The sequence below is a fragment of the Bombus terrestris genome, unplaced genomic scaffold, assembly GCF_910591885.1.
Source record: "Bombus terrestris unplaced genomic scaffold, iyBomTerr1.2, whole genome shotgun sequence".
Taxonomy (NCBI): Eukaryota; Metazoa; Arthropoda; class Insecta; order Hymenoptera; family Apidae; genus Bombus; species Bombus terrestris.
Genome location: NW_025963553.1, coordinates 121,936 through 139,015, shown reverse-complemented (window position 1 = coordinate 139,015; position 17,080 = coordinate 121,936). Strand labels below are relative to the sequence as shown.

Genomic DNA, 17,080 nt, shown 5'->3' with positions numbered 1-17,080 from the left:
ACGACGGTTTATCGAGGCATCAGCGTGATGTGCTTTTCAAGTTTCATATTTTCTCTATGATACTTTCTAAGGAGAATTTAGAATTCGGAAGATATCAATTTCCAGGAAATATAGGTCTTTATGAGATAGATCGATAGGTTTGAATTTAATTAACTCTCTTATAATTGGTATTTCAATTTTTTAATTCCTTAAATTCAGCTTTCTTTATGCTGTTAGACGATATAACGCGGGCATTTTATGATATATCGAATATATTCGTATATATTTTACTTTATACATTCGATAAATTTCCTTGGTTGGCCGGCCTGCAACCCACATACGGCACTTAATAAAAATTTGTTTCGTTAGAGGTCGGTGTTTGTTCATCTTCGTCATAAAAATGTCATGACGTCATATCATATCACAAGGGTTCTTCTGAAAGCTAGATATTCGATAACAAGATTAATGGTTTTCGGTAGCTTGCAATGTCAAGCTTTGAACTGGCGGGATCGCCTTGCTGTCAAATCGTCATTCAGCAGCGACCATATTCTTTAACTACGTTCAAGACGTATATCGCGCTACAGAAACCATCAAAGGAGGATTTAAATTTGCAAGTTAGTTGCCTCTTAGAAACGAGACAGTTGGTTGTTACTTGTTATCCGTAGTTGGTAGTTGTTCTCCTTAGTCGCCGCATATTATAGAGACGACATTCATAGTCACCAGTTGCCTTCGCTAATAGTTTCTTGTTGTCTGTAGTTAGTTCTCGTCATCGCTATGTATTCCATCAACCACGTAAAATTTAACATATAGGATTTTATTCTTTTTTATTCTTTCTGTAGAAAGATTCTTTAAGTAATATGAATTTAAGTAACTATCTTATGATACAATAAAGTGGAAAAACGATTATTTTACGTAACGTAATTTTTTAAAGAACTTTGAATTTAAAGGATTCACAGATAGATATCTTAAACGTAATTAAACCCTCCATATCGTAACAAATTAAAAGAAATTGCGCAAGAAAGTACAAATACATTTAATGCATAAAACATATATTTAAAATCCAAATGTAGGCGTTGACGCGTGCGTGCTACATGTTCGAAACATTCGTTACATCCGCGATAAAATTTGTAACGACGAAGAAGCTTAACATATGGTGTGCTTCAAGACGACAGCAAAAAGTGTTGGCGGATTTTTCGAAATTTCTTCCATTCTTAATAAAAATATATTGTATAAATATAGTAGGATTTTTCAAATTTAAATAGTTATAATGATTTGAAACTTTACAATCGTACGGTTCTGTTTTATCCTTTGAATATACCTGTCATTTTCATATCTCCTTTTAACTAAACTAAATATTTAGAAATCCTATAATTTGTACACTTCTATTTGTGAATAAGATCGATGAAATTAAAGCGTAACTATGCTTTCAATAATGGCTTCGATGTATTGCTCACCATTATGGCGGATTAACGTCTCTAAGTGATCGACCTTAATCACTAAATGGCAGCCGCGATTCAGTGGTAGAGCCTTACACATGACGGACGTTGCAAGCGCTTCTAAGACGTCTATTGTGAAACGTTTCCAATAGCATCGGTTACGACGACGGTGAAATCCGAATAGAAATATATATCGCGTATCGCTTCAGCCTGACATGTCTTAAAATAGAATCACAATTTTTCGTTCTTTAAAAAAACAAAAAAAGTCTATAAAAATTATATGCAAATAAAATAGATAAATGGATAAATGGTTGTACAAATGTATAAAACAGATATTACAAATATACGTAAATAAATTATATATTTATAAATTGTTTGTTTAAATATCTGTTTGTTTAAATAAATAAAAGGGATATTTACGACTTACAATGAACGTAGTCCTGTTTTTAGTTTTAAACAAAGCAAAAACGGATAACAACTTTTTAAAATGTAAAACTCAACGCAACAGTGGTTTTTTTTAATTAATCAATAACGTTCAAAGTTAATTAATTTAGAGTGGTTTGTACATTTTGTATGCTCGCCGTATTTTAACGTTTGATGTGTAACGTTTGATGTAGTACTTGATGCCCGAAAAATCGAAAAACAATTAAATTTGATCGTTTCGTCGAATTTACAAGTGTGTATATTCGTGTGAAATCCTATGTGCTTGTGTATGCTGATGTGAAAGGCGGTAATATATTTTTCTTTTTTCGATTATTGTTGTCAACTTTTGTGTGGAATAAATCAATTCCGTGAATAGAAGTGCAATCAATACAGCTTACTATGAAATGATAGCACAACAACAGTACATATCGCCATTGACGTCAGCTTCACAAAATTTCTCGAATATCGAGGTTGTCCATTTGGGTTAAGAATTTATTTCCACAAATATTGCCACAAGCACGAATATCTTATGGAAATCCACTGTATTTCCACTGTAATTTTTAATAATCAGATTCCATATCGTATGCTACGATTCGAGGAAAATCCGCAGCTAATTATTATCTTTGCTGCCTTTAAATACCATAAATAGTCGTCCGTAAATTTTAAATGATTTTCTGTGCCATACTTATATTGTGTATTTTAGTCTTAAGGTGCGGGTCGTGTTCAATTAATTGAAAGTGATGAAACTGTAATGGGTCACGATAGTCAAATATTAAAAATGGTCTCGTTGGCTACATTTAAAATCTTTACGAGATATATATGCATAGTACGTTGCTACTAGCAACGGGTAGCGATGAGCAATAGAGAACAGTAGCTTCCTTATCTCGTCGTGATTATGTACATACCAGTAATGCACAGTACTCGTACTGAATATCTTACAACATCTACATAGATTTTCAGATTTGTTTCGAATATTACCAGCATAACCATGATAGTAGAATTCTGTTACAGTATTAATTCTATAGTGCCGTTATGCATAATACAGCCCTAAAATGTTTCTACAAATATACGAATATTTTCGTCAGCTACTATATTCCAACCATGGCTTATTATGAAAGGAAATATATAACGAAATTACTTGTTTTTTTTTTTTTAGACTAAATTAGTTTAATTTGAATAATTTTAGTAATTGTGTAGGATCGAACAACAACTTATCATTAGCTTCACTCGAGACTTGATTGCACGTAGCAACGTAATTGCGTTGGAACTGAGGGTAGAAAACAATGTCAACCGTTAGACGCGTCTGTCTGGCGAATGTGTAACGCGTGAATAATAGATGCCGGCAATCACGTGAACCCTACTTATAGCTGTTTCGGCTTATATCGTAGCATTCAACCTAGGGTATAACGATAAGGATCATTAAAAGTTCAAAGAAGTTCGGCTGATCAGCCTCATTTTGTTCCATTTTTTAATCAAGCGATGAATCGACAAATTGTACAGATTTCGATGGTTATCACAGTTCTCTGGGAATTTTAAAGCGCGGTTCGTCGAATTTAGTCGGATTGGCTACAGACTCTTTTACGAGCAGCTTGAAACTCGATCTAGTTTCGAGAAAATGAAAAATTCGTTTTATCTCTTTGTTTCCCTGTTCCTTCCTTCCTCTTTTCTTTGCTTTTTACATTGCGTTAAGACCGGCTAAATAATATTGATTGCCATGGACGTTGGCTGGTTTAAAATCACTGACATCGACGATAACAAAAGTAAGTTTGATGATCATTTATCTGAGCCGGTGTTATTCGACTTGAGCTCTGCACATTTGTTAATATTATTCTAGTAGGGATGAGATACTACAAATTTTAAATAACTTTGATTAAAATTATATTATAAAAATTATATTACATTAACGTTTAGAAGTCAATAAAGTGGAAAGAATTACGCGAGATAATGTAAATATAAATTATATTACAAGGAAACTAGGTAATTAATTAATAGGAAACTAGCTAGGTAATTTGAAACATTCTGGCTAAAATTGCATTCTTTCAAAGTTAGGACGTACAGTATTTACAAAGTAGATTAAGTATCAAATGGGATACTTAAGAAAATTCATGTTATCATTCTTTAGTAAACATTTTCAGGTAATAGCCTTCTGCAAAAGCTGCTTTACGTTACGTTAACGTATTCATTATTAATATTAATCATATTGTTCTTATCTCCTAGGGGCATAACAATCCATTTTTATATTGTGTTAAAGCTAAATTTCTATTAGATTGTCGCAAAATTTTCTTTCGTTTTATAAAGAAATGATAGATACACAACATTTTTTCTTTTATGTTATTTTATATTAAATTGGAGAAAGGTGGATCGCACATAATTCAATAAAATAATATAAAGCAAAAAATATCGTACATCTATCATTTCTTTATAAAACGAAAGAAACATTTCGAACAACCTAATATTTCTCTCCAACGACACTTCTACGATGTTAAAATATTTGATAAAAATATTTGATAAAAATATTAAGAAATTCTAATATTGATTTAAACGTATCGATTTATTTACTTTTCGCTGCCAGAAATTGTTAATTATGATTTCCACTTAAAAGCGTATTTCATATTATGAGGATAAATGATCAAATTCATCTCTAATATACACGTTAGAGAGTCATTTATAGCTGCAATCCTGTTTACCGCTCATATTCCTGGAACTCGATAATTCACTAGGCGATTGCTTTAACCGTGCAGAATACATCCATAAATAATTAATCGCTATTAATGTTCCATCGACTTTTGAAAATCCCTGATGTGATCTATTTCACTTAATGAGAATACGTGTAAAGTGAGGTTATTGCTTGATTATCTTTAGTCGAATAAATCGAGTGATTCAAATTATAATGCGGAAGAAAGTCAAAACTATGTATATTATTTTTTTCAATTTTTATGTATCATTTGACGGAAGGAAATTTGGTAAGTAAGGTTCACCTTTTTTGATGTCAATGATTTTGAGATATGTTATTAAGCTCCAAATTCTAAGCAATCTTCTATATATATATATATATATATATATATAACATACGTTTAATAGCCAAAGTTCAACTACCAAGTATACGCAAAGCTTTTATTTTCAATTTATGCGATACCACTATGTTTCATGAATTTATTTGCTAACGGTATTGAAACAAATAACAAGCAGAGGACGAACTATCCGTGAACTGTTTTGCCAACGAGTACGCTTCCAATATTTTCTGTTTGAGAAAACACACTTGTTGCTGTTGCAACTCCAAATATTTTTACAGCCGACGCTTTTGCCATGAATCATCGGCTAACATATAAAATAAAGAAAAGCCATAGTTGATTGTAATGGAAATTTAGAAAACCTCAAACTCGATATAGAAGGGAAAAATAAAGGAAAGGAAGGGAGAGATAATTGGAAGCTTGGGGCCAGGTTTAATTCACTGAAACCAGGCTGCTTGTGTCATCACGAAACAGAATTGCCAGTACGTCATTTCTGTGCTCCCGTCCTCGTAAAAACGGTTTCACTCGTTAAGAAAAAACGAATAGGCGGTGAAGAGAGAAAAAAGCAGACAGAGAGCGCTTTTAAAAAGCTGACGAAGCGTGCGTTGCCACAACGAGACACACGGTGCTATTTGTCGTTTTAAATTGCGCCGCAACTTGTTTTTGAGATCTTTGCTAGAGACACGTGAAAACACGTTGGAAGTATATTTCTTGTTTTTGTGGAATTTAGCTGGAAAATGAAAAATAACGTAAAACATGTACTTACGACTTACAGAGTAATCGAATGTATACACTATAATAACCAACGATTTAAGGCTTTAAAAGATCGAAAGAAAAGAAAAGAAAAGAAGAAAGATAATATGTTGTGGCAGTCTAACTCGATCTAAGGAAATAGAGAGGGAGGGGGGGGGAGCAAAGCTTGTTAATCTGGAAAGAATACAAGCATCAATTTCAAGCACTTATAGGGAATCAAGCGGGCTTGTTAAGGTCGTAAGTTGGACAATTATCCCGTGTTAGGTTCAATCAGCTTAGTCTTACACAAAATTGATCCAATCATGTGAAAACAAATGTATTCTGATTTTTGTCGCAGATATTTCTGGTCTACGCACTCCAGTGCCCGCACAACTTATATTAAAACACCTGATTTTCCCATTCTACAGCAACAAATTTCCTGATCCTTTACAACCATGAAGGACTTGTATGCGAAAATACTTGCCACGATCATCTGTTTGCAGACTATTTTCGTCACTATCTTCCCGTTAGGGGCTGGTAAGTTGATACTGATTAATTATACCATCGAAATTCTATATAATGGCTACGAAAAATATTTGCATCATTACCCTCATTTCCTAACGAAGCGCGTTTTTTTACCAAGTTTTATATTTCATTTCATAGTATCAAATCCCTGTAGTTACACGAAAGTATTAAATGATAGGAAACTTGATATACACGAATTTAATTAATTAATAAGTTAGTCGATATACAGCCATTATTATTTCATGTGAAATATTACAACGTCAAAAACTTAACGTTCTTGTACGTACAGTATTAATCACAAATTGTAAGAATGTTTACTGATAAGCAAAATAGATAATATGGAAAACGCAGACCTATGGAAAGAGAATTCCTGACATTAGACAGGAATACGCGATTGCACGAAATATTTTATGGTATGTCTAACATGGAGAATATATGCGGCGAAGTACGAAAAATTCATCCTGAGATATGTATACGACCTACGCGGTACGGGACGTGTTATAAATGGTTTCCGCCACTCAGCCGTATTTGAATTTGTGAACACGATCGAACAAATGACGCGACAATTATTAATTGCCGTCTCTGCCTTAGTAACGATTCGCGTTGGAACGAGGTCGAATCGTTCCGATTCCACGCGCGATTAACAAATAATTACAGTGGACATCAATTACTTGGATGACCTTCGTCATTTCAGCTTAAAACGATTAATTTGATCAAACCAAGCAATTATTTCAATTAATACAATCTGCACTTTAAATTCGCACGTCTTGTGTATACACACCGGGCCAGAGAAAAGTTTTCATTCGTTCGAGTAGAACCTTCGTAGTCCTTGAGGACGCGTGTCGCTTCTCGTGTACCTAAAGTTTCGCTCAAATTAACCGTTTTATTTGAATTCGATCGAGTGAAAACCTCTTTGTCACCGTGAGTTTGTTACTTAATTGATACTCTTAGATGCCCTTTGCTTTCAATCTCTTACATCCATTCTTAATTAGTCAAGTCGTTTGACTTTTGACAAGTATTTTGAGACCATTTTACTAACACGAACCTACTTTTTTACTTGAGATTATCCGCTATTTTTATTCAAATGTATATGTACGTATATACACTTTTGAATTTTAAACGAACCTTCTGTTATACCTATATCCTTTAAGCGCCGTTTTAAGTTTCAAGAGACTTTAACTCGGATAGCTCGACTTGGAGTTCTAACGTATACTGTGAAGCACACTTGCGAAGTAAAACAGCAAACACGATATAAAAACTTTTTCCCCATGTAAGAAATCGAATAACCTATTTCAACGGTGCTTTAATCTCATCGATGAAGCATCGATGCAACGAAGAAGCATCGTGATAGCCGCAATGCGGATCCGTTGAACAAAAATTTCCTGGTACGGTCGTTTTCGTAATGTTATTAACCGTTTTAGTGTCGGATGTTTCAAGACTCCGTATCGGTTTGTGCTATGCAGCGCGATAGCGCTTCATTTATTTATTTGCCAGGAGTACCGATCGACGCGATCGCGCTGCCCTTTTTCATCCTGTTTTTTTCATCGAAATATACCGTTCGACGTGCTCGCGCTTCATTTATGCTCTGCGTTTCGTTTGCGTGATAACATTCTATAATGCAGGATTTGGTTTTCCGATTCAAGAGGTAATTTTTTATATTGGTTTTTTTTTTTTTATTTGGTTTATGATCATTTGAAAAACAAGTAATTACGAGAGGAAACTCTGATATGACTCGCGACGAGCACGCTTGAGCGCGTTGCGAATTAATGATCGTGACCATACATCGTGGCACAATTTACCACGGCACGCGAATAGAGCGATCACGCTGCGTGGCGTTAAAACGGTTAGCGTAACTGCGCGTACGATTGTCGAGTGGCAAAGATATTGACGCTGGTAATCGTTTTCAGCGTCTTTAAGAGGAAACTGTACTGATCTCGAAGGAAAAGTTGTCTCGCATGGAATGATGTATGTGCCGGGACCTTCGATTTGCAGTCAATGCTTCTGTTACCATTCGGAGCCAAAATGGTGCCAGGCTATCTTCTGTTCACCTCCTTTGGTAAGTATATGCTCATTCTAAGAGCAACCAGCTTAACACAACCATGAGAAACTAAAGTACACCGTTAACGCTTGCATGCTGGTCGTTAAAACACATGCTGCGCGAATAGGGTACACAGCGATTCATTTAACTCGCCTTGAATTAGTTTTAGAAAGACAAACATGGACAGGGATAATTTTTGTCACGAGCCGTTCAATTTATTCGTTCATTAGAACGAATTAATTTACACCTGCTGAGATCGCGATTGATGTGACAAATTCGAAATCTTGTTCCATATAAATATTTTTAAACAAGCACGTCGTAAGCTTTGTATATTTTTTAATCGCAACGAAACTGTTCAGAGAAATGCTGAAATTATTAATTAGAAAAGGAGATTTCTACGCATCGTTGTAAAAGTGTCAGGGAAAATATTCGTGAAACAGTTACGTTGTTACAGGTTCTACAAGAAGAAATATTGAAAATCACGTTCCACTTATTCAGTTGCACGTGTAAAAGGTATCTTGCGTTCGCGCAAAAAATCTCTGAAGGATACATGCTTTATAATAATTGGAGTGTCGAAGTTGTTACGCGGATCGGCGTACACGTACCTTTTAATGAAACTAGGTTACTCATTCGTTATTCGTTCCTAATTTTCAGCTTCACGATTTTTACGCAATAAAATTTTATACACCTGTTCGGTTTATAAATGATTCAATTCAAATTTAACAGAATTAAAGTTGAAATAATCATTTGTGCTTCATTAAAAGGTTATTTCAGCATCTCGTTTTAATATTTTTATTGGTAATATTTTGTTAATCGTTATATTTAAATGGAGTTTTTCAAAGGAGAGACATTTTAAGGTAGGAAATGGACATACATTTATAATAAGAATTCAGAAGAAAGAATATTTCATACAGAAAGAATTATTCCGTATGTATAAATAACTACGCTATGAATTTTATATGTATCGGATATTCCTTCTGGTTAATGTATCTGATGTTTTTTTCACGCGAGGTAGCGTATATTTGCATCTATATGTCTCTTCGTTTCTCAGTAGTAAAACTTAGCATTCATGCGGCTGATAAGTAGTTACGCATTGACAACGAGAAACATAAAATGAGTAAGAAGCATGAGACATTCTATAAGAAAAATAAAGTTGTTTTTATCTTTCATTGCATATTCGTCAGAATATTGTTAATAAATATTTAAGTTAAGATTTCAGTTGAAATAAATACATAGGATTAGACATTTATTTATATATGTATCTATGAACGCATTTGACATAAAATTTTGATAACGACTAAAATTATATATTCTGATATTAAATTAATTTAATGAGAATAAAAAACTAATTTTTTTAAACAAGATTTTGTATAAAGTTATATTTATTAGGAAAAGTTCGTTCATCCCTTTATAATATCATAGGATTAGACTCATAGCTGTGTAAATCATTTCATGGAATAGTATATGTGTGCGTGTGTGTTCTAAGTTTTTATCATAAAAATGCTAAATGTACTAGGAGACGTTTTTAAAAATTCATAAATTTTTCTTCATCAAACATATCAATCGTTATATTGAAAAGTTAATTATCTTTTATTTGTTTCGAGTTGCACATTGATTGAGACATTCGTGTTGGTTATAATTGCGAATTTAACGCAGTTAAACGAAGTTGTTTGAATCCCTTGCGAGCATGTAAATATATCGTCGAATTAATAGGTCAATTACTTGAGGTTGGAATTGAAAGAAAGGGAAAGGTGGAGGAGAAGTCTTGCGTTTGAATGCGGGACACTTTTAAAGCCCACAGTTCGCTGAAATTGCCAGAGAATTCAATTAAATGGCAAATTAAACCATTGAACGGAATCTGTTTCCAATCGCGAGCTTAGAAGTTCTATCCTTTGAATTTTTATATCAGTCAACTTTCTTTTTGTACGTACGGTAACGAATATAATTCATGAATTAATGAAGTATGTAATTGGATGAAAGTTCTTCTTCCTGGATTCAGTATAGACTAAGAAAAATTATATAATAACGAAATTATCAACTTAAAATTGATAGAGTGTATAGCTTTTTTTTTTTTTTTTTTTTTTTTTTTTTGCGTGAGGAGGGGAAAATGCTGTTACGCATACCCAGTGATGCGGATCACTGGGTTATGTGGGACTCGGGCGGATGTTGTTGCCATACCCACTAAAAACCCCTCCTCCTTTTTCCTTTGCTTTGAGGACAGACAACCCCGGTAAAACCTGTCGGCAGTCATCAGGTTGTCCTTTCATGCCCCGTTGTATCTTCTTCTTCGGGCAGTTATTCTGTATATTCTGTATTGCTCTCGTCATCTTCTCAGCTAGTTCGGAATACTGGGCTGATCTCCTTCTGTGGTTCTTTGTTGTCTTGTATCTCTGCCTTCACTGCTCCGAGTAGTTGTTGTTGCTCTCGTTCTCCTCCTTGCCTCCTTCAAGGCCTTCGTTGTCACCCTCCTGTGAGACATGACGGTCTTGCGAAATTGCCTGAATTTATCCCAGCTCTCGTTCTTGGCGGTCACCGTGGCGATCAGATTGTCCACGTCTATCTTCTCGCCAAGAGCGTTCTCCAGCTCAATCCTTCTGTCCGTTCACTTCGGGCACGTGAACAGGGCGTGCTCTGCATCGTCGTTAGGGTCTCCACAGTCGAGACAGTTGCTGTCGCTGCTCTTGCCAATCCTCTTTCTATAGACACCAAAACTCCTGTAGAGGTGGCCGTGTGTGCGTTATATATTTATTGGACGTGCGTGATAGTTGTAGTAGTTGGGCCTGGTCCGCTGTAATTGTCACTGGGGGCTGTAGATGTCGCTGCCGTCGTCCGACACTAGTTAGTGTCGAGTGGTGGTATTTGGCTTGTCGAGTGCCGCCACACTCCCATACCCGGTTAACAGCTGCATGGTGTGATGATCGATGTCCATCTTCTTTTTTGTAAATAGCAGCGCACTCGGTATTAATTTCCTTGCGCCTCCAGTTCCTCCATTTCCCTGCGCTTTCAGCTCGTTGCCGTCATCCGCGCCGATCCTGGTCTTATGGATCTTGTTCCTCTCGTAAGTCTCTCCGAGCATCTTTATCTTTATGTAGATCGGGAGATTCCCGGTCAACACGCAAAGTGCCGCGTGGGAGACGGTACGGTATGCCGTCGTTGTTATGCACAGGGCCGTTCGTTGTGCCCGTTTCAGCTTCTTCCTGTTCTTATCGGTATTCGCTAAGCTAATTCTTCTTTCTGAACCCATACTGCCTCCGATGGAACGGGTCCGTTCCGATGCATCTCTCGATGATCTTCTTAAAGCATTTTTCCCAGATCTTGCTCATGGCTGGGAGTATGCTTATCGGCCGGTACGCGATCCTTTCCCGGCTTCCTTAGCAGTATTACTCTGGCCGTCTTCCAGCAGTCTGGTTCCAGCTTGCTTCCAGCTCCTGCTTCCAGCAGTCCAGGAGTCTTCCATCGACTCCTGCAGCCTTCTTGGTGTTCATTCTTCCGGCGGCATCGACGACATCGCCTTCGCCGATGACGACGCTGAAGCTGATGTCTTCTTCTTCTTCTTCGGTCTCTGCCTTTTCGCGGCCCTCGTAATGAGAGGGTCCGTGTCCCATGGTGAATAGCCTCTGTAGGACTGCTTCCACCATGTCGATCGGCATGTCGTTGCTTGGTTTCTTGCTTTTGCATCTCTTCATGACTGTGCGATAGGGTTTGCCTTCTTGCTTTTCTGTATGGATGGAAACGCGTTCGAAAAGTAGAACGGAGTAATTAGCGATGCACGATCCCAGGCTGGTGAATATTTTTCCATCGGGAGAAGTCAGGTCGAGCGATACAAGATTTATATGCTCGTTCTGCCAGTTATTTCAACGTCTGTTACGCGATAGAAAATGAACATAAATGAATAATAAATGTATTACAGCCATAAAGATTGCTTGATGTACGCCACCGTTTTTCCCCTATTTCTCCGATACAATTTTCCTTCTTTTTTTTTCTTTGCGAAACACTTTACTAATCGCGAGAAATTGTATTGCCGCCTGGTACGTATTCGAATTATCCTCAATTATTCTCGGTTGTTTCCGTTTCCTTTGGATTTACATAAGTACTCGTTTGATGTACGTGCAGAGTGAGATAATAACTATTAACAGCTATAAAATAAGAAGCGAAAATACGTTGAAACTCGATTTCTAGATTCGCGAGACTTTGCAGAGCTTCGAAACTCTCGTGTTTCAAACCTAATAAAAAGTTGTAGAGGGAGAATTACATTGCGAGATCTGTTAAGGAAAATCGTATCGTTGTAATAGGATTATTTCAGCGAGGGAAATTCCGTGTTGCGTGTAACGCGTTGCAAAGCCATGAGCTTTCTTTCGGGTTAATATACATAATCGCCTTATCGAACTTTCCATCTCACACGTGAATTTTGCATTTCAATCTTCTTACTTGCAGTCCAGTCCAGTTCAGTTTAGTGTGACTAAGCTAAATGTTTTATAGAGAGACGTACAACTCTATGAAGGGGAGATCAATAAATTGGGTTATCTTTAAATCACTGACAATTATTTCATCGACACGATTTCACCGGCAGCGAATTCACCGGCAATGTCTATCAAAGTTTATTTACCGATACACCGAGTGAAATCACCACAATCATTTCACCAATATTCTCCTTTGTCGATAATTATCATGCTTGCCACTACATGTTATCGTTGATTATATGTCTTTATTTACACATTCGTTTACGCGCATAACGAGATAAACGAAGAAACGAAAATGTTATGTTGTCATGATGTATTGTTAAATTACTAATTAACACGAGTTATATATCTACCTACATGAAAGCTTCTAAATATCAATTATAATTCATGAAAGCACGCAAGCTATTTTGCTATGCACAAATAGAATTATAAGGAAATGTTACGTGCTAATGATTTAACGAAATCTATTCCTCTGTACATTTGACATTTCTGTATTATTACTTGTGTACTTTCTGCTCTTGTTTACGTCATCGGAAGTAAAAATACGTTAAGCGAATCAGCTGATCTATTTGAGCGATTCAATGGCTCGGTCTTCTCTTATGCGACTACCAAGTAGAAGATAAGTTCTTCTAGATAAGTTATATAACATTTTATAACATCCAAATTAACTATTTTTTTTCTTTTTCTTTTTCTTTTTTTTTTTACCTGGGGGAAATCCGCTCGGACACGAAGCCACTTCTTAAGTGGCGTGGTAGTGAACATCCAAATTAACTGGGGCACTAATTAGCTGAAGCTTCTAGTCAAACCAGGTATCAGTCTTTGTACGCAAAGGCATTCATTACAATCGTTTAAAGTTTGAAGAAACACCGTTACAAATTCGTGATATAAGAGAAAGCGATTCAAAACTCGGATTCATTTGTTGGAACGACGCCGTGGGCAAAAGTACATAATGGAAAACTTTCTTCCAAGACCAATTGATAGCGCTGACGTAATTAAAATGTGACGATATTGCCAGCGACGTTTCTCCAAATAGACGACTAACTTATTTACGAATTGCCGTAACACGATTGCCGCTGGTAATACGGTTAGTAATCACTTTATTGAATTTTCGCTTGGCGTGATATCGTCGAGTTCCTAGAGAGATTCTTCTCCCTTGTAAAACTATGTTTCTGCAACGACTGTATTTGTTGAATTGCCGTTCGTGAACAAGTCCTTCTCTTTATTACGTGTAATTGATTCTTCTTTTTAAGTTTTAAATTACATTGGTAATTTTCTATAATTTATTACTCGAATATGGTAATTTTTTCTTAAAAAGTTTGCTTTTTCTACAATTATTTTACTACAAAACCCATCAAAAACATGATGTATGTATGTATATATACTCTCAAATATTATCGGTTTATTCTCAAGCTATAGTTCAATTTCGGAAATTGCCAATTAAAATCATTAAAAAAAAAAAAAAAAAAAAACACACACACACACACACAGAAAGTTCGTTAAAATATGCGATTTTCCAATCAAGATATAGAATTTATTCGAGTAATATAGATTACAGTAGCGATGGTGACGGCAACGATGAATGGACTGATTCTTCGTGCGAAAATAAATTGGAAGCGCAGAACGATGCATTGTTTCAGGGAATATCGATTTTCAAGCATGGTTTTAAAGTACGTGTGCGCGTGACTAGATTTGTTAATTAATGCCGCTCCCAGATTTTCAATATATAAATGTGACACCTACATATCTTTAAGCTTAAAACAATTGGACTAACAATTTCGTTAAATTTAAATCAATATTTATCTTTTTAAACGCAACAATATTTTTAATGACAACTTCACGTGTAAATCGAGTACATACATATTCGATCGTTCTTGAAAACCTGATTCTCTGCGAAGAGAAAAAATCCTTGAATAAAGATTTGATCTACGTTTTATATGCTACGTTTTACATCCACCTCTTTTCAGATATACCTCTCTATTTAAAATCATAGATCGTCACACTCTATAGGTATTTCCTTGAAAAGATTAAAGTCGTTCTGTATAAAAGCCAATTCAAAGGGGAAGGAAATTCTGCGAAAAATTCTTTCAGATTTGCCTATGTTTGAGCTCGAATCAAAGCAATCCTGTATAATAGGATAGGATGATAGGATGATTCTGTATTATTCCTTGTGTACTTTCTGTTCCTGTTATTTACAATAGGATGATTATGCGTTTAACTTCTCATAGAATCTCTCTGATTCCGTATGATATCATCAATGTTTTTGAAATATGTTATTGATGTCGTAACGTCAACCGTTTCCATTGCAAATTCAATTTTGAATCGCAATTTCCATGTTTGCGTGGCAAAAGCGTAAAATCGATAACGCACGCAAACATGTCTTCTTTGCTAATGGCGTACTATAAATATAAATATTTGAATAAATATTGCGAATTTCATATTGCTAAAAGATTTATACTATTTGTTCGTAAATAATCGTCGGATCTATATTTAAGTTGAAACTGCTGATGAAATTTTGTTTCATAGCACAAATTATTCTTCCCGAAATGTACGTTTAGTGTTATAATATATTTGACCAATGGTTCTCAAATACTAGTTTTGCAAAGGCAATGGTTGAATTGGAGCAATTCTTTTTTCTTTCATTCTTTGAATGACCTGGATTTTCGAGTAGTCTAGTGACGATTGATCCGTACAATTAATCGATTTCTTTTTATTACAGAGCTGCAAGAAATTCCGCATTGGACGCCGATGTTGCGAGTTCCAGTGCGTGGATGAGGTTGACACAGGCTATTGGTTTGGATCTGATGTGGTTATTGTGAATCGTTCATCTAAACTTGAAAAACATAGTGTATTATGGATGCTGAGTTTAGTGATAGTAATTGTAGTATTTTAATTTCTCAATAAAGATTCCGATGGCGCTGTGGACAAAATTCGTAGCTTATAAACATCAACGATTAGTTTCAGCCATCGGGAAAAGAAGTAGTGTATGTATGTAGTGTGTTAACGAAGTAGTAAAACGTAGTGTAAAGAAAGTAGTGTAAAAGTAAAGTAGTGTAAAATTAGTAGTAGTATGTAATTCGCACAAAAAAGTAGATATTAGTATTGATGTTATTGTATTCCATATTTGACCTTAAAATATGAATAAAATCTAATCAGTCTAAGTATTAATGAAATTTCAAACATTTTTTCTAAAAGAACGCAACTCTCCTTTCTAATGAGCACTATATGATGCAATAGAAAAACAATTTGACACTGAAAATTGTGGTCAAGATCAATTTTGCGCTACACTTATTTAACCAATTTTCATCAAATCGAAGGTGTAGAATGGCTTGAAAAAAAAACCGCGATAAATACTTTTTTGACACTTTGTACAAAGGTGTATATCAATGTGTATATCTATACACATACTCTGTATGTGCATATCCGTGGAATATATATCCGTTTTTCGAAGCAAAATGTTATCTACCTGTTCAAAAGGGCAAAGCAAAAACACTACATAGAGGGTTTGTTACTGTTGACACTCTGTATTTCCGTGCGCAAAGTATCCAACCAGATATCGAGGAACAGCTTTCAGGGAACGAGATCGAATGTTTATTGAACATACCTATTTGATCGAATATATTTAGCAGCGGACTCAATTTTAATTACAATTTTAATTACATTAAACATTTTGCTCATTGATGACCTTACCTTAATTTTTTTCTCCTTCCTCACTTTCATCTCCTATGCGAGTGACACAGCAAGATTGATAGTAATAAGCGATTTCATTAAAACACAATCTCCTTTTCCATTTGATGAACACGATACGAGACGAGGGAATGATTTAGGAACACGACTTTCGAGCGGTTTCAACAACTATTAAGTTTCATTTATAGCAACAAACACTGCCAAAAACGTAATTAATAAGATTCGCGTAGGTGCCGTAGATGACGTAGATGAAAAAACGTAGACCAACGTAATAAACGTAAATGACGAAATTATGTATTAATTTATTTTAACGCGTTAAAATTACGCTAATGACAGTTGCTCCGTTCTATTTGTTCATATATTTAAGCCCTATATGCAACAAAGTGAATGTAGCATCTGCAAGCGTGTTAATTGGACAACGACGAATTTCGTTTCGCAAATACGGACACGTGAAACATTTTGAAGTTACGCGGACGCGAGAGTAATTCGTTCCCTTAAATTGCTCAATTTCCATTTCTTTCGCCATGTATATTAGAGTACTGCATTTGAATTGCAGAGCAGTCGGAAGTAACGGCGCACGTCGTTGATATATCGACAGGAACATGAATTCTTTTTTCATACGATGAATACTTTTTTCATCGACTTGTTAAACCGAATCAAGTTTTCAAATCCAATCATTTAATTTCATCGTTTTACATCGAACGTTTCAATCTTTTTTCTTTTAAATACCTTACCTATATTTCATCTCGTTGAATATTCCATATTTTTAATGCTACTACCACTTATTGGTAA

At 35.4% G+C, this 17,080-nt stretch overlaps 1 long non-coding RNA gene across 1 annotated transcript; it reads left to right on the top strand.

Moving 5' to 3' along the window:
* The first annotated feature begins 1,286 nt into the window (after positions 1–1,286).
* On the top strand, positions 1,287–15,765 carry LOC125387082. Its single transcript, XR_007227644.1, has 4 exons — positions 1,287–3,598; positions 5,940–6,118; positions 8,014–8,162; positions 15,321–15,765. It is a non-coding gene; the product is annotated as an uncharacterized LOC125387082 (long non-coding RNA).
* Positions 15,766–17,080: the final 1,315 nt, after the last annotated feature.